The sequence below is a fragment of the Pollachius pollachius genome (genome assembly GCF_949987615.1).
Source record: "Pollachius pollachius genome assembly, chromosome: 4".
NCBI lineage: Eukaryota > Metazoa > Chordata > Actinopteri > Gadiformes > Gadidae > Pollachius > Pollachius pollachius.
The window spans coordinates 15678362-15703337 of NC_136937.1; the positions used below are offsets into that span (position 1 = coordinate 15678362).

The 24976-nt window shown below is 43.6% G+C and overlaps 1 pseudogene across 1 annotated transcript in view; it reads right to left on the bottom strand.

The window, feature by feature from the left end:
* The window catches only part of LOC307075202 (netrin receptor UNC5D-like), an 83557-nt pseudogene that overhangs the window by 25163 nt on the left and 33418 nt on the right, over positions 1–24976 (bottom strand). The window contains exons 5-10 of the transcript in view: positions 12645–12810; positions 11331–11491; positions 6071–6243; positions 5487–5519; positions 3105–3290; positions 149–298 (exon numbers count right to left, since the gene is read on the bottom strand). The product of the transcript in view is annotated as a netrin receptor UNC5D-like (transcript). The remainder of the gene's footprint in view (positions 1–148; positions 299–3104; positions 3291–5486; positions 5520–6070; positions 6244–11330; positions 11492–12644; positions 12811–24976) is intronic.

The window sequence follows — 24976 nt, forward strand, 5'->3', positions numbered from 1 at the left end:
ATTTCAGGTTGAAACAACTTTAGTCTGAATCGAACCGGAGTAAAAGCGAGCCACGTTGTCTACATGGTGAGTGCACTAGCGGCTCGTGCGACAAACACAGCGAGCTGCCTTTAGCCCTGCACGTCTTTAAAGGCGTTGTGTGCTGTACCTTTGACCATGATGTCGGGCAGCGGGTCGAGCAGGGAGTGGTCGGCCATCAGCTCCTTGTCCATGGAGTCCTGAAAGCACATTGGGCTGGTGTAGGTCCGCGACACGCTCAGGTCAGGCTGCATGGACGAGTTGATCAGCAGGGGGTTTCCTGAACACACCCAACACGCCACTCAAAGCGCTTTACAATTACAGCCTAACATTAAGCCATTCATACACTCATTCACACACCAATGGCGGTGTCAACCATGCAAGGCGACAGCCAGCGGCTGTCCAGATCAAGCTCCACACATCCACACATCCCCAAACACCGATGTGTTATCCTATGTGTCTGAGAATCTTAACCCCCTCTCTCTGACAACGCAGTCATCCTCTGCCAAAGCAGAGCTTGTTCTCCGGGGCTATAACTAGATGCTACTTGAATGGTGGGTGACCAAGTGGTATGAATGAGGTGGAGAAGAGCTGGACCTGAGCCAGGGATGGGGCTGGACCTACAGATGGAGCTGGACTAAGTCAAGCTCAACCCATCAGCTCCAGCCATTGGCTGAACAGCCTCTCAGTCAACCCACTCTACTTCCTGAGCCAATCAATGTCGCAATGGAAATACAGTACAACCCAACTCCATCGTATTGTTTAAAGTTGCCTATCAACAATGTCTCTTCATATTTTGCTGCGATGCCAAAGTGTTCCCCTTAGGGATCAATATAGTATTGACTTACAATATATTTGTAGTAGTGCCATAAGATATAACAAATAAATACTAGAAGGCTCTTTATTTCATATTAGTTGGAGCATATAGAACTAAATTATATAAGAGAGGGGGAGAGAGAGAGAGAGAGAGAGAGAGAGAGAGAGAGAGAGAGAGAGAGAGAGAGAGAGAGAGAGAGAGAGAGAGAGAAAGTAGTAATTTTCATTAGGCTGTGTGGTATTTTTATTTTGGGGCATGGATTGATTATAATTTCTATGAAGTTAGGGCTTTATTGGCTCTTATAACAAAGAGGCCCAGAGCAGGGTAATAGTCTTCAATGTGTCCTGCTGGTTCGTCAAAATGCTCTTTCTGCCGCTCTGCAGAAGATCACTGCTGTGGTGACCCATCAATTCAGGCTGGGGAAATAAATTCCCTGTTCTGAGAGTGAAATACAGGGGATTGACATGAAACACATCAACACAGTCGATGTATTTGAAATACATCAACACAGTCATTTGGTGATTTCATCTTAAATGTGACTTCCTCTTGATTTTATAATGGGGGTAATTCTTATTCAAACGTTGATACTTATGACCAATGTTATTCTAAAGTAAGATTGGTGATTCAATAGTGTAATAAAAAATGAACTGTCAGAGTGAAGAGATGGAAGAGGATGTTTCTTCCTCACTTTGAAGGAATAACAAATAAATTAAATTGTTTTTGTGTCCGGACTTTGCAGACCTTGAATCAGGCTCTCGGTCAGCAGTACTTTAAGTGGTGGATTAGTCCTAGAACAAGGCCTGTGTTAGGCCCTGGCCCCTCCCTTTCAGACTCACAGAACAAGCAGCAGCAGCAGCGCCACAGCTAAGGCCAGGGATTTGACCTCGCCAACGTATGGAGCTTCCCGTAGATTTAGATTGTCCATCTCTAGCATGTTCCTTCACAACAGACAAGAAAAAGCCGCTAAGGACCAACCTACGCCCCGCACCCGACCTGAAGGTTGGGATCCATGCTGACAGCGGATGAGCAATTGTTATCTGACAGTTGTTATCTGACAAGATTCTCAGAGGAGGAGATTAAAGAAAGCGTTGTTTTTTCCCCCCGAAGAAATCTCTGGATTGTGCCCTCATCGAGACGGAGAGCGACCCATCGACCGTGTGATCAAATAACAGGGGCAGGAGCGACCTGTCTTGTCCGTCAAAACCTAAGTGCCGTCGTAGTTGTGGTCGTATCCCAGTCAGAGCCAACAACGCAAGCTACTTTTAAGGGTTAGAGTAGAAAAGAGATGAAAAGCAGTCTGAGCAGACTGTGGTCAAATAAACTGTTGTGTTAGATATGCAGCTTTAAAGCCCTGAGGCATCCCGGGCTGAGACACATTCGTTTTTCCTCAATCATTATTTGGCTCAAGGGTCGACCCAAGCGCCTGTCGCTAGATCTGCTTCTCCGGGGTCGTCGGTTCCCACAGGGTTTTATCGAGCGGCTGTTAACACTACAGTTCTACGTTTATGGAGCGTCGTGGAGCTGGGAGGACTTTCCTCTCTTTACATCCAATCTTTTGATGAATTCATTCAGTGCTTAGTGGACTTTGACGGTTCTGGTGAACAGGGCTGTTGATTCATCAGGCAGCGCCGGCAGCCGGGAGAGAGGGAGCGGGCGGGGTTTATGGGGAGACGGAGCGCGAGGTCTGTCATTATAGTGAGACACCAGATCATCAACGTGTCCTTCTTCGTCTCCTAACGAGGACTGAGGAAGCAGGTGGGGGGCCAGAGTTTTATACTTTAATAAGGTGGAGAGGCCGGCTGAAAGCAGCCTGTTGGTCGTTACCCTGTGACTTCCTGATTGGACGATATAACGGGGTCAGGGTTGGCATAACAAATTTCCATTAAACTTAGTGTGTGCGTGTCTTGTAAATTACTAAATATTTAACTAGTTCAATTAGTTATTGTAGTAATAAGTATTAACAAACTGTTAATTAACAGTGAACTTATAGTATCATTAATAATTTCCATGTTAACTAAGGTACATTATTTGGGTTAGGGTAAACCCATGCTAATGCTATATAGTAATGCTTATTACTGCATTAACTAATGTTACTTAAGGATTCATTAATGAACCCTTATTGTAAAGTGTTACCCATGCATTTATGTGTGTGTGTGTGTGTGTGTGTGTGTGTGTGTGTGTGTGTGTGTGTGTGTGTGTGTGTGTGTGTGTGCGTGCATGCGTGTGTGTGTGCCTGTGTGTGTGTGTGTGTGTGTGTGTGTGAGCTGACCTTGGCGGGACGTCTTGAAGGTGAAGGACTGGAAGCCGCCGCTGAGGGCGGAGGAGTCGATGACGTCCACGCCGTACTCGCTGTGGCTCCTCCGGTACAGAGTGACCACCACGATCAGGACCACCACCGTCAGGACCCCCGCACCCAGCCCAGAGTACAGCACCATGTCACTGCTGCTCTCCACCTCTACCGGGGGAGGGGGGGGGAGAGGGAGTAAGATAGAGAGAGGGAGGGAGGGAGGGAGATAGTGGAAGGATGGGGGAGGGAGGGAGGGAGGTAGGAAGGGACGGAGGGAGAGGGAGGGAGAAAGGGAGAAAGAGGGAGAGAGAGCAAGAAAAACGGGCAGAAAAACGAGAATAAAGAATTAAAATATAACGATCCAGACTTAAAGAAGTTTATTTGGGGGATTTTATAGATAAGAATGCCTCTGATTGCTAGTACCCTTTCCTTTAATCATGCTACAAATAACTATTATTCTGTTCGAAAATAAACCAACAACTGAAAATGAGGACAGGGAACTGTGTGGTAGCTTCAGTGGGTATTGGACAACATTATTCCTGCTGGTTTGAAAGTGCATCGTGAAGATTCTCGGTGTGGAATCGTGGTAGTGTGCTGGAGAGAGAGCAAGAGCGAGAGAGGAGTGTGAGAAGCTAGTGCTAATGAGGATCCACACAGGGAAAGCACTTCTAATCAACCCAACACCTGAAGGTCATTTCACAAACGGCGTTTGGGTCTGATGTGTGGTGCCATGGAGCCGTCCACAGGGACCATCTGACAGAAGCTATTCATTAATTAGCTCATCACCGGCGATTACCCTGTAGCCGGTCCAAACGGCACGCAGCAGCATGAGACAAGTCCCGCCACCAAGAAAAAGAGCTGAGAAATGATTTCCAGCTTCAGTTCTTCAAGAAAATAATGAGCTCCGTTGTACAAAAGAAAAAAGGTGTTATTTTCTGGGGAAGCCTGATAAGTAGCCAGAGGCATTACCGGAGGAGAATTCAGACCCAGTATGCAGTGTTGGTGTTAACAGCTACAGTAACTGGTTAATTGAGGGCTGGGGAAGTTTCAACAGATGTGGCTGCATCTGGTTCAATGTCACCTATTCCTCTCTAGCCGACTAGAAGATGGACCCCCACTGTGACCCCTCTTAGGGTGTCCTCCTGGCTCGATGGTCGATGCCCAAAGCTATCAGGCAGGTCAGGGGGTAGGGTGTCGAGAAGAAAGTTGTCTCATCTTGTTTGGATACGGACGTGTGTGGAGCCCTTTGTGGCTTTAATTGTGATTATGAAAAAAAACCTGACCTGACTTTGAAAGATCATGTGACTTTTGGATGGCCGAGTTTAGAAGCCGGCGGCCTGTGAACTTGGAACTTGGCCGTGATCACCATCACGATGACCTGCGGGTCCCGTATACTATTTACATAAAACTAATCTCAACTTTCTTTTCTAAATTATATCCCTTGAAATAATTCATCATCGGATACTTTCCCTGAAGCCCTGTTTCAATTATGCGTTATGTTTCTCTGCATAGTTTAGCATTTTCACATACATATCATTATGCACCATGAAGCATAATGATGATCATAATGCATCAGAAGTAGGAATTACCATCACGCATTAAAGATGGATATACTTTGACATTATTTGACTTCAAGAAAACAAGCAGACCATTTTAAGGGCCAGAAATGGGCTAGGATGAACTGCCGGATAATGAGAAACATAGCTTTTATACAGCATTCAAATTAAACATTGTAGCTTGATGAAACTCATAATAGGATTACGAGTGGTTCAAATGGAGGCGATTTGAAACCGATATGAATAATCGCTGCATGTTTTATGGAAAGCGCTGAAACAATGTGAAGAGGCCAGCTCCACGTCAAGACAAGCAGAGGGCCTCACTCCACCGGCGGACGTTAGAACGGGATTGAAATGGTCCGTATTCCGGCTGCATATCAGTGCTACTGACAGTCGTGTCTCCGTCAGCGCTCCCCTCGGCGTCAGGGGAAGGTTTCCATGTACCGTACATACATACACCCGCCGACAGCAGAGGCCGGTTGGGGTCTCAGCAGTACTTCTATTCACTCACTTCTGTATTGCCTTATAATGGTCCTGAGTGGCTCAATAACATCAGCAATGCCAGGGGCTGACCAATGCTAGGAATATATGACCACAGGGTATTTTTATCTAGCTTTATATATGAGCGATCACGTTGACCCATTTGGTCATGTTTTGCGTAATTGTATAAGTTGCTGTACAGCTTTACACTCAGTGGATATGAGGATGTTGGTATGTGCCCTGATCCTACCATGGAGAACCCTCACCCTGGAGAAACCTAACCCTGGAGAACTCTAGCCCTGGAGAACCGTAACCCTGGAGAACCTACCTTGTGGCTTGATGTCATGAAGCAGCTTTCCATCTGCAATGACAAGGACACAACAAATGTCTGGTTTAGTCTCACCTCCAAGCTTTTGCACGTGTGTGTGGACATTTATTTGAGTTTGTGTGAGTATTTACGTGTATGTGTGGTTATTTATGTGGGTGTGTTTGTTTGTGTGTATGTGAGTGTGTATTTATATGTTTGTGTGTGTGTGTGTGTGTGTTTGTGTGTGTGTATTTATTTGAGCATTTGCATGTGTGTGTTTATACGAGTGTCTGTGTGTGTATTTATACGAGTGTACGCATGCGTTAGTGTGTACATGAGTGTCTCTGTGTGTTTATATGAACACACTCTTGTACACTCTTCCCTGTGCGCGTGTGTGTCTATAAAGCCCAGCATAGTGCTGATTGCCTACAAAGTGTAATCTACGGCCACAAAGCCAGAGGCTCCCCCTGCTCCCTCCTGGAGGACGACTGAGTCCATAAAGGAGGGTAAGATAGCGTCTCCGTCCTGAAGACGTTTGGCCCCAACGGCCCCTAGAGGCCCAGCGCTCTGGCCCCAGAGCCTCACAGACGTCCGGCCCCACTCACTCTGTATGCAGAGGCCCCCGGTGCAGTTGTCGGCCCCCAGCCCGGGGCCGTCGCAGGGCCGGCCCCCGTGCCGCGGCCCCCGTGCTCGGGCTCGGCGCAGTCCCGGCTCCGCTGGCGCCCGCAGTCCACGCCGCACGCCGTCCACAGGCTCCACGGGCCCCAGCCACCGTCCACTGCAACACACAGGAAGACGTGAGAGGGGAGATGTCCATACACACACTGAGGAGGTACATACATATATAGATACACGAATGAATGTATGTACGTGAGTACGTACGCAAGTACAAACATGCATAAATACAAATGTAGATAGATAGATAGATAGATAGATAGATAGATAGATAGATAGATAGATAGATAGATAGATAGATAGATAGATAAATGCATACATAAATACACATACATACATAGATACACGTATGTACATACACACATACAAGTTAATTCATACATACATACATACATACATACATACATACATACATACATACATACATACATACATAAGTACGTACATACATACATATACAAACATACATACATACATACAAGCGCAAATACATGGCAAGTGTTGAACAAGGTGACTCATCAGCGGTCTGCTGCATGTAAAGACAAGCAGAGGGCCTCACTCCACCGATGGGTGTTAGAACGGGATTCAAATGGTCTGTGTAGCGGCTGCATATCAGTGTTACTGCCACTTGTGTCTCCTTCATCGCTTCATTACATACATACATACATACATACATACATACATACATACATACATACATACATACATACATACATACTCACACAAACAAATTAACATACAAACAAATGTTCATGCATATATACACGTACATACATTCAGAGTATAAGTATTGAGCCAACCTTTGTGTGCGTTTGGGTTGGCGGAGGCTTCAAGGAGTACTTTCTGTTTATCTATTGCACATAAAAAGTTCATATTTTAATCATTTTCTGGCAGTCTAATGGTTTGTTTATGTAATATTTCTCTTCATTTCAAGCCAGCAACACAAAAAAAAGAGTTTGTGCTTGAATCGCGTTATCTTATTAAATCTACCTAGTTAATCAAGTCAAGGTAAAGCCTTCCTAAGGGTAAACCATCTGTGTGTAAAACGGGGGTTCACAACCTAATCTCTACTTACATGCTCTACGATCCAATCCACAATTCTTTTATTTGTAATTAAGGACTATTACACTCTTTAAAGAACGGCAATAAAACCAGTAGCTATAATTAGAAATAGAAATGTATAATTCATTCAATAGCCAACCAGCAACTTAATGTAATTGACTATAAGGCATTTGGCTTGTATGAACCTTCCCAGGAGTTATTCAACATACAAAATTATTCACAAACCAACAAACTGCTTGTACATGCGTGCAGTAAATCAACCTTCTCTATTACATTTTTTTACGGGCATTTACTAGCCATTTCGTCATGTGACAGCAGCTCATTTGAATCTTGAAAACCGCATCTCTGAATTTCTCCAGGCAGATCACTGATCATGAGATGGATGGAGAGCAAGGGAGAGAGACAGAGACAGACAGAGAGAGAGACAGAGAGAGAGAGAAACAGAGACAGAGAGAGACAGGGACAGACAGAGACAGAGACAGAGACAGAGACAGAGAGACAGAGACAGACAGAGAGAGAGACAGAGAGAGAGAGAAACAGAGACAGAGAGAGACAGGGACAGACAGAGACAGAGACAGAGACAGAGACAGAGACAGAGAGAGACAGACACACAGAGAATAGAGCGGATTTTCCGAGAGTGAATAGAGAAGGTTCTTTTTTATGTAATTTTGGCAGTGGTGAGAGGGAACTGTTTGGAGATGATTACTAATGAGAGGAGTTTGTGGGGGAGCGAGGCTCCAGTGGTTGGGCCGGTCTGTGTTCTGTCTCTAGCGGAAATTAGGGTGGGGCCACAATGAACCCTGACGCCTGACCAGTGGTGGCAAACTGCAGGGAGAAGAGTCGTTTGTCCTGTGTGTGTGGTGAGGTATAAAGTTGTTCCAGGAAAAACTCCTCCGATACTGCCTAGCATTGGATATCGGTGAGTAAGCTGCGATATGTGCCGATCCGATACCATCACATAGCTAATTTACTAGACAGGCAAAGAACATCACAAACACGCGCAGTGTTATGCTGCGTTCGTTAATGGTTGGAGTTTGGAAGTCGGGAGTGGCAAACGCGTGATCTCCGACCTACGTGCCTTCCAGTAATAGAAAAAAAACAGGCGCTCTCGCTAAACGATGCTAACAATTGGAAATTAATTATTATAATTTGAAATTAGAAATGTAAATTAACTAGTTTGACTGAAAAATAACTTACATACATATATTTACATTACATTTTTGTCATTTAGCAGATGTTAAAATTAGTATTTTTTGTTTACAGTTAGTGAACCGAATATACATTCCTGTCACATAGGAGAACCCTTCAATAAAAACAAGAGTTATTAGTAGTTTCATGCTAGATGCTGTATGTATTTGTTTGTGTTTTACAGTGGGTTTAACCTGAGCCAGGCAATATCAAAATGATAGCAGTCATTAAACATCCATACTGGGTTAGTAGTATACAGCTGATATATATATCCTCCGCCCAAAAAAAACAAAAAAAAAACAAATCAGGTCTTGGGAAGAAAGAAATGGTATCGTAACATTGTCAAAACAGACTGATCACGGACAAGGAGGTGTAAGAAGAAGAAGAAGAAGAAGAAGAAGAAGAAGAAGAAGAAGAAGAAGAAGAAGAAGACGTTGGAGTATTTTGTTTGGTTGAAATCCATTTATGGAGAGGAATCTTTTGGTTTTTGCCAATTTCTCTGATCTGATGGGCTGAGGATTTCGCTATTTGGGGCCAAAGCAAGAGTTGGAAGAATTGTGAGTCACGGAATATAAGCCAACAGATATCCATGGAAACCACGGGCGTTTGAAACTTCAAAATCAAAATATTACCATGACCACCACTATTACTAACATATTCATATACTCATATATTCATTGATTGACTCGATTAATTAAACTGTATCAACTTTATTGAATTATGGATGAATTCATGTTACCCTTATATATCGCCTCCATATCTAAAATATATCTTAGTGAGAATATGACATAATATTAATATGTTGATATGAATATATATGTAATGCATTGCATTACAAACCATTGTGAAAGACTAATTTGTGAGACAAGATTAGTCCCTTATAAACCTACTCAATAATGTGCACATGCACATAATTGCACACATCTATATTATATATATATACTGATGTTATATACAGATGAAGTATACATTTACAATAATTTACTAGATAACGTTTCTTCAGTTTTCAAAATGAATGAAGGGGCCATAAAATGTCCGACATCCTGATAGAGTGGTGTCCATCTGCTTGAACATAACCCTAGTAGGGATGAGCTGCTCCCAAAGTGAAGGGATTTGCCATGGCTGTGTGACTTTGAACAAGACTGGGAACGTTTCACACACAACGACTATTTCCTATGGGGAGAGAAGGAGGGAGAGGGACATTTTGGGAAGTCCAGAGAAAGTGATGAAAAGGGAAGAGAAGGGGAAGAGATGGAAAGGGCAAACGACAAAGGGCCAACTTGAGAGAGAGTGAGCGCTCAAGTGAGCCAACATGAGAGAAAGAAAGAGCAAGAGAGAAAGGGAGAGAGAGAGAGAGAGAGAGAAGGAGTGAGAGACAGGGAATGAGAGTGAATAGATCCTTTCCAAACCTCTGACAGAGCACAAACATGCACAGCTTGCTTACAAAAGGACCAAGCCTAAATTAGAAGCTACAACCTCTCTTTGTACAGCTTCCTGTGGTACTGTAGTCTGACAGGCCAGCTTTTCTTTCAACCCCCCGACCCCCCCAAAAAAAGGCAGAAGATGCTGTTTCTTCCCCTCTCCCTCTCCCAGGAGCAGGGTTGTGTACAATGTTACACCATCCTCCTGACTTTGAACACAAAGTCACTTTCATTGTGTCATGTTTCATCAAGCCTCCTCTCCACCTTGACGTCTACATAAAGATCCAGCCCTCTTTCTACTTGTTAATCTAATGCTAATTTTTCTGTTGTGCGAAAAGCACAAACAAACAAACAAACAAACAAAGGAACAAAGGAACTAAAGAAAGAAAGAAAGAAGAAAATATAAAAACATTCAGGAGTGGAAACAGAATCCCTCTGAAAGATAGAGAGAGCGGGGGGGTCTGTTGGTTTGAGGGAAGGCTTGTGCATAAGAAAAGAACAGTGGGAGACGGAGAGAAAGAGGCTACTTTTATAAACAATCTTCCAGCCGGCGGATAACACAAAGTTAGGGCTATCAGTCTGGAAACACACACTTGGAAAGTGTAGATGAGGATGAGATATCTGGCTCACCTCCTCAGCACTTTCACAACTTTAAGCACTCTCTCTCTCTCTCTCTCTCTCTCTCTCTCTCTCTCTCTCTCTCTCTCGTTCTCTTTATCTTTCTCTCCATCCCCTCCATCTTATGAATCCTTGTCCTCCTCCTCATGCTCCTCCCATTCGTCCGAGAGCCGACTGAGACCTTGTCCATGGTCACATGACTACATGTCCAATAGGGTGGGGGGCACCTAGCGATGGGGTGCAGGAGAGATGGGTCAGGTGGAGTCTTACCTCACTCCTACCAATGAACAACCGCTCTGCTGACTCAGCGTTTCTTCCCAGGTGGGGAGAAATGTCTTGTGTATGGAAAAGCAGTTCTGTGATTCAATTTCCACTGTATTGTTCGGTTCCCCAGTTTTTCTTTGGCAATGGCACTAAGGTCTTGACGATTTTAGATATGTCGACACGTGTCTAATTTAAAGTGTTTTGCCGTCTAATAAGTATTCATTTGATAGTTCCTATTGAAGCTGCTTTAGGTATGAATTGAGAGATGTACAGAAGAGAACACATCCCCCAAACAACCAACATCCCTTATTTCTCCACCAGTGGGAAGTGAAGCATTTCATGAATCTGTGATTGACAGGCAAGATGGCTCCCACAAACCAATCAGGGAAGATATGCACTCATTGGCCAGAAATGAGCCGGGAGTCAAGTGCAATCAACTCCGAACGGATATTCTCACACTGCTTTTTGCTCACTAATAGCTGACGGATGGCGATGAGTGTAAAACATTACACTCAAGCACTACACTCAAACATTAGCTTGTATATTTGACCTACAGCACCTTGTAGTGTTATGCACCTTTTACCACACAAAACTTCTTTAATGTGCTTCATAAGACTGCCCTTGTGGTGGAGCTCACCTGGACAGAGTGTGTTGCAGGTGCTCTTCTGCACCGACATGCCCTCGCAGAAGGCCCCCCCGTTGAGCGGCGCCGGGTTGGTGCAGGTGCGCGAGCGCTTCTTCAAGCCCCGCCCACGTTACACAGCGACCAGTCGGTCCACAGAGACCAGCCACCGTTCACTAGGAACACAACAACACAAAAGCAAATGGGTTAAAGTTATAATATGATGAAAATAATTCAATTTAATAGAGAATTATTTTCATCACATTTAATAGAGACTAGATTTTCCAACTTTTGAGGTGAGTTTCTCAACCTCTAGTTGTAATTAAACCAATAGCAATAATGTGAAAAACCCCAGCTGATAATGTAACAACTGGCATGGTACTGGCATACAAGGCAGTCGATGGAACTGCCCCTGCCTCCCTCCAAGCATTAGTAAAACCACACACCCCAGCTCGCTCCCTCCGCTCAACTACCTCAGCTGGACGTCTGGTACCGCCATCGCTAAGAGCAAGCAAAGGTCGATCAGCGAAGTCACAACTTTTCTCTGTTTTGGGACCTCAGTGGTGGAACGAGCTCCCTACCGATGTCAGGATCGCAGAGTCGCTCACCAGCTTCCGCAAAAGACTCAAAACTCACCTGTTCAGAGTTCACCTCGACTCTGCATAGAAACCAATGCACAGCCACCATTGAATGTTGTACGTCCTGGCACTTGTACATTGCCCTTATTCAAGGTACTTAATTGTGTAGCATCTACAGTAGCTGCTATCATTGCTTTACACGGGGAATGGGTTAGCCTAGCGATTGTAATACTTGCACTTGGTTCTATGAACATCTTTACTGTACCGACAGCGATATATTGTTTCACTTCTTATGACAAATGTACTTATTGTAACAAATGCACTTATTGTAAGTCGCTTTGGATAAAAGCGTCTGCTAAATGCCCTAAATGTAAATGTAAATGTAACAAATTTCTGATCGCATAATTTCATAAAATGTTTACATTTTGGTTCACATATTACGTAAAGAAGCAACCATAATAAAGTCCTCCTTACGTTATGAAGCAAGCATAATAATTTTCTATTTATAAGCCGTTTTCACACATTTTTGCCGCATTTGTATATCAGGAGATTCTACCCTGAGGGTTATTCACACTTAATGCTTTATATTTCGACATCAATGTCGTTTAGACATCAGTAGAATCAACGGGGGGTTTAGGGGGATGGGTTTGCAAGGGGCAGGATATGACGTAGGGTCTAAATTCGCAAGAGGCATGTTGGTCAGATTTCTAAGCGTGAAGCAAACATTGACTATCCTGCTAACCTAGCTCACCGTAAACGACCACGGCGGCGTTGGCCCTGCGCCGCTTGGCAACGATGTTGCTCGCCAGGCAGGTGTAGTTGCCCGAGTCGGACAGGCGGGCCTCGGAGATGATGAGGTTGTGGTCGGCTCTCTTATCCTCCGTGTTCAGCGGTTCGTCGTTCTTCAGCCAGGATACCTGCAGACAGCGGAGACGGGGGAGGAGATAAAATGCTATTAAAGCTACAGACTTTAGAGTTTTAAAAGCAACAGAGAGCAGAAGAGAGCAAGATTTTGGAAACCAACGACCTAAATAAACGCCCCGTCCCTCTCTGCCCCATCCCTCTCCGCCCCATCCCTCTCCGCCATTGACAAGTCTTGCGTTCCATGGCAAACTGTGGTGGAGCTTGATACTCTGTGACAGGTAAGATGGATTCCCCTAACCAAGTAGGGAAGAGATGCCCTGATTGGTTAGAAAAGAACCAGGCTTGGACTTTAGTCAGAGTTGTCACATACAGAGGGAGGAGCAGTCAACCAGGAGCGATATCCTCAGAGCACATTTCACTCTCTAATAGCTGACGGATGGCTATGGCATTACTTAGAAATTACGCACAAATAATAGCTTTTAAATCTTCCCTACAGCACCTTTGAAAGGATGGAAGTCAGTCAGAAATGTGATTTTTTTGTTATTGTGGAAGTATAGACCACCCCGGGCCGGAACCAATAACCTCCCGGGGAGGGGGGGAGGGGAGGAGGAGTAGGCCTTGTCTCCTCGTCCAGAGGAAACCTCAATCCCGTGAGTGGATGAAGCTTTCAGAAGGGGATTGAAAATCTGTATTTCACACAGTGCCCGTTCACACAGTGTTTACAACAGTTTAATACTGCTGTCTGGGCTTGTGTTCACCAAATTACACGCTCACAGATCCCGGCCTCCAGTCACATGAACAGCCGAAAAAGAAAATAGAAAGCGAAGGAAGTGAAACGCCCCGTTTAGTCGGCTTTCAGCTTGTCTTCCTCAGACTAGGCGAGAACCTAAATTCTGATTTGTGAGACTAAGTGCAAAGTAAAACACATTTCTGAACAAGTCAAACATTGTGGGGATAAATTCCTTCAAAATGTAAATGTTAAATTTACATTTTGTCTTTTAGAGGCCAGACAGAAGCCGGCGGTAATCTGTCTGACGTAACCGAACCGTGGGCGTTAGGAGGGCTGGGCGCGGGTCAGATCTCCTTCCCTTACTAATTCAGTAGCGGCTCTAGTGAGTGAATGTAATTAGGAATTACAAACTGAGGAACGCTCCGCGGGCCGCTGCTCCGCTTGCCTGACTGGCCCAGTGAATTACTATTAGTGCGTTGTTGGCCTGAGCCTTTCATTGAGGAGACTGACTTTGGGCTCCAGGGGGAGGGGCCTGTTGATTTATGGCTGTGTGTTTGAGGATTAAAAAGTCAACATCATTCTCGAGGCGTGTGTGTGTGTGTGTCTGCGTGTGTTTGTGCAGTTTAGTGTAGAAATGTCTGTGCGACATTGTGTGTGTGTGTGTGTGAGTGTAAGAGGGATAGAATGAGCGTGTGTGTATGCATGTTGTGTGGCTGTGTGTGTTTACATGTCTCTGTCATGTGCATGTGGCTTCTGTGTGTGTTCTCGGTGTGTGTGTTTGTTTCGTGATCTTTGTGTTTTCTTTCTGTACGTGTGTGTGTTTCCTGTGTATGTGTTTGCGTTTGTTTACATTTGTGTGTGTGCGTGTGCGTTCTGTGTGTGTTCCTGGTGTTTGTGTGTGCATGTTTGGTGAATATTGTGTTCTTTGTGTACATGTTTTTTGTTTGCTCCCTGTGTGTGTGTGTCTGTTCCTTGTGTGTGTGTGCGTATGCGTGTTGGGGAGTGCCTATTTGCCGAGGGAATATAACAGTGGCCAACCAATCTGAGATTGCTTTGCCCTTTCGCAGCACCCCAAAAGAAAAATGTAGCTGTGAAATCAATAATCAGGGGCCGCGTTGTCACTTCTGTTTTCTTCTTCTGATGGGCCACAAGTCTTTCATCAGGCCTTTAATTTCCTTCTTCTTCTCCCCCCCCCCCCTCTCCCCCCCCCCTCTACACTCCTCTCTGACGGATGCTGTGGGAGCTGTCGTATATCTAACTGTCATTGCGGAACATCAAGAAAATGTCTATATTGACTCCTCTGATCGTTTCTCACTACTTTGCCCCATCCCCCCCCACTGTACGTTTAGACAGAAGAGCAATGATTACAACGTCAAATGCTACATGGAGCTGATGCATTTCAATAAGACATCTGAATTGGAATGCGTCCCCCGGTTTTCTGACATCTCGTACGTGTTCAGAGAGGATAAACAACACATGGGAGAACGGTACAAATCTCATTTGCACAGTTTTGCGCCAAATCTTTGTTTTGATCGATATTTACAGTTAAGATGTATTTTTCTCAGATGGAAACAGTTGTAGGGACTACATTAAAACAACATAATCTTTCCACTGAAATCACTCTGTAAGCTACCCACCACTCGTTCATCCAGCTCCACTGATCCAATTCAAATGTTTTTTTGTTATTTGTGATTATTCATTTGAGTCTCAGCGATTTATTTATTGACGTCACCAACTACAACGCTAGCTTATCTGGGCGAGGCTAAGATCTGTACTAATTGTGACAACCTATTTCTGCGAGCTAATGTTTAACTTTGCGATACACAGATGAACGTGTTGCCTTGGAGATGATGAATACATTAAAGGGGACATATTAAATCACCAGGTGTGAGTGTGATTAGCCTTACAAGCCTTAGTACGAAAATCTGCCCCATATGACATCACTAGTGGGCATGTCCATCTAGATCTGTGCTGGATGGATCAGTCTACCACCTTGCTCATCTATGCCGCACAGATCTAGGTGGACACGCCCCCTAGTGTTGTCATATGGGGCAGATTTTCCAAACGGCTTGTAGGGCTAATCACACTCACACCTGGTGGTATAATATGTCCCCTTTAAGAAATTATATGGTCGGTGGGAAGATACATGATTGAAATAATTAGATGAAGCAATCATTGTAATTAGTAACCGGCTCCGTTTTAAAATAATCACTCTGAGAAACATCCTCCCAATATGTATTTAATATTGAAGAATATTAAACATCTGACAGCATTTGAGGAGCTACCTGTGTTTTGTATTTCCAAACAAAGCTCGCTCTGCAACTCTTCATTTGTATATAATAAGGGGAAGCTCAGAACCTTCACCAGTCGCTAGAATCCAGTAAGGAGACCGAGACCTTATTACTTTTATGAACCACGGGCCTGAGCCACAAAGTCATTCTACTTACAAGCCTTTTTTTATCCGGCATTACTATGGCCTGCACACAGAGGCACTGACCTATATTCAATATTGAACAGACACTCAGATGAGGCCTGGTGTGTTGCACCAGCCAGAACGCTGCATTGTTTAAGAAGGGAGGAATCGTTTCAAAGCCGTTCAATCCTTCGGTAAGAAAACAGAATCATTGTTTTACGGCTATTAGAACTGAGGTTTAAAATATAACCCCCCTCGTAGAAACGGAAAGATTGAGTCCCCCTACAATCACAAGATGAAACTGGCCTTCCAAACATTCTTCCTACCTCCTTAGCTTCAGGATTGGATTTACAAGAATACCATTTTGATATTGATCGTCGGGGGGAGTTATAGTTAGGTTTGCTATCGAGTATGAAATATTATTATTTCTCACTGAAGAGCCAATACCCCCATCAAGGGTTACTAACAAAACGAAATCATTCTAACCAAATAGTAATAAAAGCAATATGTCTGCTGCACGCACAAGCACACACAAGTACAGATCAACACAGACACCCACACACACCAACACAACCCCCCCCACACACACAATCCCACACACATAGAGACACAACCAAAAACACACACAGACTTACAACCAAACACACAGACAGACACACACACACAGATATAGCCCCACAAACACACACACGCACACACACACACACACACACACACACACACACACACACACACACACACACACACACACACACACACACACACACACACACACACACACACACACACACACAGACACTCTTGTGTGAGGGTCCTCGTCCACGGAACATGTCAAAATGCTTCAGGGTCAATTACTCTGTATACGATATTATAGAAACACAAAAAAAACACATCCGTCCACTGATCCATCAAGTGTCACCTAATGAGGTTTTGTTGAATTCTGATTTATAAGTTGTATGCAAAGGTACTCTCCCGTCGTCTGGAGCCTTGTATGACCTCCCTTGTGCACCAAGAACAAATAGGTTTCATTAAAAAACCCTTAGCTGCGGACAACATACGCCGTTTACTGCATATCATAGGGGCCTCCCAGAGTGTTCCCACTCCGGCGGCTGTCTTGTCTTTAGATGCAGAGAAGGCTTTTGACTGGCTGGAGTCTGGATATCTGTGGGAGGTCCTAAGACATATGGGCTTTGGGGAACACTTTATTTCTCTGATTCAGGTTCTTTATTCCAATCCCACAGCTTTGGTATTAACGGGGAAAATCTGCACCTCGCAGTTCAAATTTGCAAGGGGCAGTCGGCAGGGTTGTGTTATCTCCCCTTTTTTGTTAGATTTATCCTTAGAATCACTTGCACAGACTAAACGTTTATCGGAGCACCAAGTTATCATAACTGTGCATAATACAGTCCACCACATATTGTTGTATTCCGACGACATTATGCTTTATCTTGGTAATGCCCCTCAATCTGTACCGTATCTTCTTCAGGTTGTTAAAGACTTTGGCAGTGTCTCTGGATATAAAATGAACTGGTCCAAATCAGCCCTGCTTCCATTGAATGAAGCTATGTTCAATTCCAGATTTCTGGGATGCCCTTTGTGAAACAGTTCCGTTATTAAGGGATTCAAATACATACCTCAGTTAATACGATAACTAAAAACAATTTTAATCCTATTTTTAGAGCTTTGGAATCAGATTTGGAGAGATGGATTAAAATACCAACCTCTATTCAGTCACGATTTTCTATAATTAAAATGAATGTTCTCCCTCAGATAAACTTCTTCAGTTTTATGATTCCTCTGCCACCTCCAGTGGGATATTGGGATAGGCTGAATTCACTGTTAATAAAATTCATTTGGAAAGGCAAACACTCTCGAATTAAATGTTCCACTTTACAAAGGGGAAAATGTGCAGGTGGCCAAAATCTCCCTATTTTCAAATTTTATTTATGGGCTTTTACCCTTTGCCCCCTGCACGCTTGGTTGAATAGTGATATTTCTGTCTCCTGGCGCGCGATAGAGGATAAATTAGTGTTCCCACATAGACTGCAAGATGTAGTACATTGTAATATTCGTCTCAAACTCTGTAACCTTAAATTTTGGCCAATAATATATTTAATTTTAGTCTTGCGCCTGGTGAGCAAGCACACCAAGAGCATCTTAAAAATTCATCAGCATTTTCCTTTATTTCATAACTATGACTTACTACTGGGAGGTCGGCCTGTCTTGTTTCCTTACTGGTCTGATAGAGGGATCCATATAATTTCTGATATTGTAAAATATTTCAGTCTTTGCTCATTTCAGGACATTCAGCAGCAGTTAAATTTACCAACATAGTCCTTTTTCTTTTATTTGCAGCTGCATTCAATACATTGTATATATTCTTGTCTTGGTACACGAGGTCTGGTCTCGAAATTATATTTCTTGTTGATAAAGGAAACATCCAAACCTATGCCAATTGAAAATATATGGAGAAAGACTTATCATTAATTCCTTCTGTTATAAATTGGCCTAGATTCTGGTCTAATCTTTTAATCTCTTCAAGAAACCCTAATCATTAGATGATACATTATTATTTTGTCTGGAGATCATATTGTACACCCCGGAAATTATTCCTGATGAAAGCCGGACAATCGCCGAATTGCACGCTTTGCACCCAGGGTATTCCGGGCGCTTTTATTCATATGATTTGGGAATGTCCAGAGGTCTTCAAATTTTGTCTTGTCTTTCATTAATCATGGAATGTATTGTACCTTTCTCTCCATTGGTTCTCCATTTGAATGATGATTCTCTTTTAAAGGAGACATATTATGGTGTTTTCCCAACAAGTAAACATAATATTTGAGTTCCAGAAACCATGTTTTTGAAACTGATTGCTGCAAATAGCTTTTAGGAAAAAAAATCCCGCCTACCGCTATTCCCCTCTGTTTCAGTCCCTTCAGAATGCGCTGTTTCTGGTGTCTGTAGCTTTCATGCAAATGAGCTGCTGCCCATTGACCAATGAGCTGTCAGACTGAACCACAGCATGGAGGAGAAGGGATTGTTGCCGTTTGCGGACTCCTGGAGCTCTATATCTGTATAATATAATATAATAATAATAATATTATGTATGGGTATTTATATAATATATCTAATATCACAGTCAAAAGCTATGTGCGCCTCGGATGATATTATGAATCATAAAGACTGGGTCTGACGTCTCTGGTACTTCCACAACAAGTAAAGACTCGTAGTCTTTACTTGTTGTAGTCAAATCTTGGCCATGGTTGAGAAGAATTGGGGGAAAATAAACTTTGGCCTTGACTCTCTGAAGTCCATGAACTGCGACATGGAGGAGAAAGGGATTGTACTCCGGGAGCTGAGCTGCCAGACTGCCGCCGAGCTCCTCCTACGCAGAAGAAGCCAGCTTCAGCGGCAGTTCAACTCCCGTAGTACACCCGCCGGAGCAGTCGGAAAGCTTTGGCGGCAGTTCAACTCCCAGAGTACACCGCCGGAGCTGCCGAATTGCCGCCGAAGCTTCGGCGGCGGCTGGACGGCTGCCGAGCGGCAGTCCGGTGGAGGTGGATCGGCGGCAGTCCGGCAGCTCAGCTCCGGGAGTACGATCCCTTTCTCCTACATTTCTCCTCCTCCGGAGCTGCCGCTGAAGCTTCAGCGGCAGCTCCGGCAGGGGGAGCTCGGCAGCAGTCCGGCAGAGAAAGGGATTGTAGTCCCGGAGCTGAGCTGCCGCCGAGTTCCCCCCACCGGAGCTGCTCGTCCGCTGGTCCACAAAGTCTTTGCTATGCTCTGATTGAAGGGTAGTGGGAGGTAATATTCAAGTCTGCCCCCTTCCTACGTAGGAGGGGGCGCCGAAATTGACTCACTCGTTTGGTAACTGTCGCCGGGGTACTTTAATAAATGTATATATCACTCAAGAAATCATGTACAGACTTTTTTCAAAGTTTGTATGTGTGTGGAAGCACCAGAGACCCAAAACAACACCCCAAATCCCAGGAAAAGTGTTGTTTTCATAATATGTCCCCTTTAAGGGTTTCTGTTCAACAAAGGCGGGTGTGGCTGGCCGGTCTAACGGCAGCAAAAAAAAATTGTTACATTACGTTGGAAAGCCCCACATTCTCTTCAGAGGCAACAATGGCTGCTTCCTTTTTCGGACATTCTCAATTTAGAGCAAGTTGGAAGAACACATGGTGCAAAACCAAAGAACTTGGATATTTTAGCTGATGCCGCACAAAGTGTTAAATTATTACTTTAACATATTATTTGTCTGCAAGTCCTGTGGGTGGGAGGGGGGGGGGGGTGTAGGTCTGTCTCATGTCTCATGTTGTTTGTATGTTTTGTATTTTCTAAACTAATAAAAAATTGATAAAACAAAACAAACTAATGAGGCCTCCTACTGACACTTAGTCGATTGAGCATGTGATTAATTTAAGAGCAGGTGTCTTCTTTCATAATATTAGAGACGGGGTGCACTCAGCGGGGGAGGAGGGGCATGTCTTTCATATTCATGCTCCACCTATGATTAAAGATATCCCGGAGCTCCCCGGAGGACTCGTTTGCACACTCACCAACTCATCACATTTGACACTTCAAAAGGCCCCCCGGCTCCATCCAAAACACGAACCACTTCCTGTGACGCCATGTATACTCTGGGTTTAAGGGGTCATGGGGAGTGCCTTTTACCGTATTTTAGTGTCTCTTTTACAGTATTTTAGTGTCTCTTAGAATCCATTGAGAACCAACTGTTCCAGCGTGCTTTTGATGCTCGTCTTTGGGTCGGTATGAAAGAGGTTTTTGACACGTCCTGGTGTCGAAGGTGGCTCGGTTCAGGTTTAAGGTGTACTTGGGGTTCCAGTTCTGCCGTGGTGACATTGTGAGGAGCTGCATAACTGATGCAAACCAGAAACCCTCCCACAGCCAGGCAAGTCATATATCCTCAAAGGCAACGCCTCCCACATGCTTGAGCGACTGTTTCATCCTCTTCTGCGTCTCCTCCCTCCCTCTGAGTGCTACAAAGGCTAGGTTTGATGTTCTTTCTACTTGTGTGTTTGAGTTTTTCTTGTACTTTTGTGTTAAGCAGACTCTGGATCCAAAGTGAATTTTCAAGGTATTTTGGGTTTTCAGCATCTTGCTCAGAGAAGCCTGCTGGTCAAGGGCAGAGCAGACTTTAGGGGTTCGAGCCCAGGGCATTTCTGACCTCCATTACTATTAATTGTTATTTAAAACGTCCTCTATGAGGAGCCCCTATTTTACCGGCAGGTGGGAGTGTGATTAGCCATTACAAGCCATTACAGGCACAGGTAAAAGGTAAATGGACTGCATTTATAAAGCGCTGTTTTGTAACCAGTGGCCACAAAAATCCCTTTACAATATTCACCCATTCATGCACACATTCACACCATCAGCCATGCCAGCTCATCAATAAAAAAACAACAATAAAACAAAACAAACAACAATAAACGACAAACTCATTCAAATAAAATTAACAGTGAATAAATGAAACCACGTCTAACAAATAGGAACCGATAGCAATTAAGCACACTTGCTGATGATCTAAATGGGATTCATCAATGTTTTTTTTAAGCAAATAATTTAGCAAAGTGTGCTTTTAGTGAGTCTGATGCTAAAGGTGAGCTTATTCCATGCAGAAGAAGCCCTATAGAGAACAATTTGTTCGTGGACTTCGCCCAACCAGATGACCAGTGCTCATTTGACGTGTAATATGCCCATAATAGAAACCTGTATAAACAAGGTTTTCACAAAGGAAGTGCTAAATGGTAGCTCTCACCCGATTGGTAATTTTATGCAACTCTACTTGAAGATTTTCGGGGTAAATCATTAATGAAAATAGAATAAAAGTGGACCCAAGCAATTCCCTTGTGGAACACCGCAAGACATCTTCCTACTGGCAGAAAAAAAAAAAAAAATCTCACTGTGTTCTGCCAATGAGGTAACTCTTTATCCAAGCCAGAACTAAAGATTAAAACCCATAACATTTCAGCTTAGCAATCAGAATGATGTGGCCAATTACATCCAAAGCGGCAGTAAAATCCAAGAGCACAGTCCCAACTAATTTCCTGTTACACATATGTTTTAACCATTGATCAGTCATGTGTACTAATGCAGTACTAGTAGAGTATCCTGGTCTGTAAGCATGCTGTGCTTTAGTAAGAAGACACTTTTTGCTGAAATAATTCAACATTTGATTAAAAGTTATTTTCTCCAGTATCTTACTCAGCACAGTAGTCTAGCAGCAGAAGCCCTCAGGTTTTGAGATACCCCCACCCGACTTAGAACTAAACGCAACCATCTTTTTTCTTATCTTTAGGGTCCCCCATTAATGAAATGGAGTGTTGCGAAGTTTTCTTTTGGGGGAAAAATGTGGTTTTGAGCTATTCTTTAGACCTACCCCAATCTCTGAAAAAGGCTAATCCGAATAGGACAAAGTTGACAAAAAAGCCTATAACATGAGAATGCCCACTCTTATCTCCATCAGAACTGCTGAGGTATGAACCAGGTGTCTACCCTACATCACCAAATAGTCAGAATGTAATTAACCTGAAGAAACACTGATACATAGTCCTTTAAACATACCATTGTTTAGGCGGAACTGTACTTTTGTGGTGGACTCCTTTACCTTATCGCATTTGTCATGAAAACATTTAGATTTATGTCAAGTAAGCTGTTACTGCTTTGCCAAAGATGCTGTTAAACAACAGCCAGTGATTGTGTGGAGAGATCTTGTACAGTTTTATTGCAAATCAGACTTCTTTAGATATACCATTCTCTGAGATAGTCAAATTAAGTAACTTAATGGAAGATAGTTGACATACGGTACTGTAAACTAAGTTGATGATGGTCATTATATTTTGCTAAAGAAAGTCCAGGTGCTTGTACACTCAGAATGTGAGTAACCTAATAGGGTAACTACATTTAAGGTCTATGAAACAAAGACAGAAATACAAGGCATGCATAGACTTCTGAGTTTTATTGAACCATTTAAATCAGCATCTCCTATCTCAATGTCATGTTGATAAAATACAAACAAAAATTATAGTGGGTAATAATAATACTAAGGGTAACAATAATAATAATAATAAATCTCAACGTGCCTTATGCCATTTCAGAAAACACAAATAGGAAAATCAAATGTAAAACAAACAAAACATATTTTTCTTTGTGTGTGTGTGTGTGTTTCAGTCAATATTAGGCTCTTCACTGTCTTCTTCATACACATTTGGTGACACATTTTGACATTCTGCACAGCAGTTGCAGAACTCCGTACAGGGAAGGCCAACATAGAGGCACTGGCACTTTCCACTCTCTCTACAATTTTCATCTTTGCAGTACAAATGAGTTATGTCTCTCACCTCTGTAGGTGCGGGGGGTTTCTTAAATAGGACTGCTTCAATGGCTCCATCTCTGACAATCCATCCGTTGTCAATAGGACTCCACAACGTGGGTTTAGGGATGTGACTGTGGCACCATATCGCTGTCTGGTACATTGCTCTTCGTACATGTTGTTCAAATGCATCCTCTGTTGGTGGAAGATTTGCAGAGGCTGCATCTGTTGTTGATGCAATTATGAACCTCAGTTCATCCAAGTTGGTGCACATTCGTCCATTTTCTTTTTTCTTTTTGCCGTAAAGTCGAGGTGCATACTCTCTTGCTACTGGAAGGGACTTTTCCAAGCTTGCAGACACTCCAACATGGGCCAGATCTTTGAGTTCACTGAGATAAGACTTCAGTTTGTTGAAGGCTGTACTTTTTCCAGTCCTGTACAAACTACTGGTGGTGTCACAGCCAGTGAGTGCATGACAGGCTGGTAGACAACTGGACAGGTCTTTTCCAATTTTCTCAGATATGGTATTGATGGGAACATATCTCTCCTTCATTCCATGCCCTGAATGCATGAACACTGTAGATGAGCCAAACATGCCTTTGCTTGCATAATAAATGAGCAGTACTTCCACATCTGTGTCATCACGTCGCACAATGATGCGAGGATAAGACTGTGCAAGATCTATAGCATGTAGCACCATTCTTGTGTCTGCCTCCTCTTGATCACTGTACAAAGATGTCAGACTGCTCACTCCTGCATTGCATATGCTCTTCACCTCCTCACCTTTATCAAATCCACCTGCCAAGATTATGGAGTCGTCAGAGTGTAGTCTCTGTGGGCCTGCAGTGATGATGTAGTTGCTCACGAACATGCACAGAGCAGTCTTGTTTCCACTACTCTGCAGGTACTTCCTGTAGTTTGGAACATTTGTGTTGCCAGTGATGGCATGTGTTGGTCTTCCATCAGTTGCACCTCTCCTTTTCCTCTCCAGGCCTTTGATTGACAGTGGGTTGTCATACCTGTCAAATACCATGACCACACATTTCATTTCCTGTCCTCTTTTCAAAAAGGTACAAGATCTTCTTCAGGATACATTCCGCTAGGTCACTGAATGTCTGAAATGCAGAATCATGGAGACTTTGAAGCATAGCCATGCCATCAATTACATATGCAGATTTATCTGTGCTGTCACGCAGCTCCTGCACCACTTCTACAACAGACTCCAGTTTCTTTGAAAGGTCTGCTTTAGTGGTCTTTCTCATTCCGCCATCATCATAGAAGAGAGAGGGTGGGACAGCAGCCAGTTCGTGACACATAACCATCTCCAATGACACGTCTCTTTGTTTTGAAACTGCCAGGAGTCTCCTGAAGAGCACATCTGAATTCAGGTGAACTTTATTTGTTTTACTACTTGCAAGGCTTGCTTTCATATCTCCAAATGTTGCCAGTTTCTGTCTTTTTTCTGAGTCCCAGAAACTTTTGGTTGTTTCACTCTTCAGTCGCTCATCGAGGAAAGCTGCATTTCGTGTTTCTCCATCTTCCAGAAAGCTTGAGAGATCTTTTGCCACCTTTTGTGATGCTACTTGTCCACTTGCGATGTTAATTAGCTTATCTGGAACAGTATTTAAATCAAATGGGTTCTGCCTGTCTTGCACATACTCCATAATCTGTAGAATCTCCCTCTCATCCCTGTCCATGCGGGCTGCTCCGTGCTCTTTGTGGGATTTCTGTGCATGTGCCACT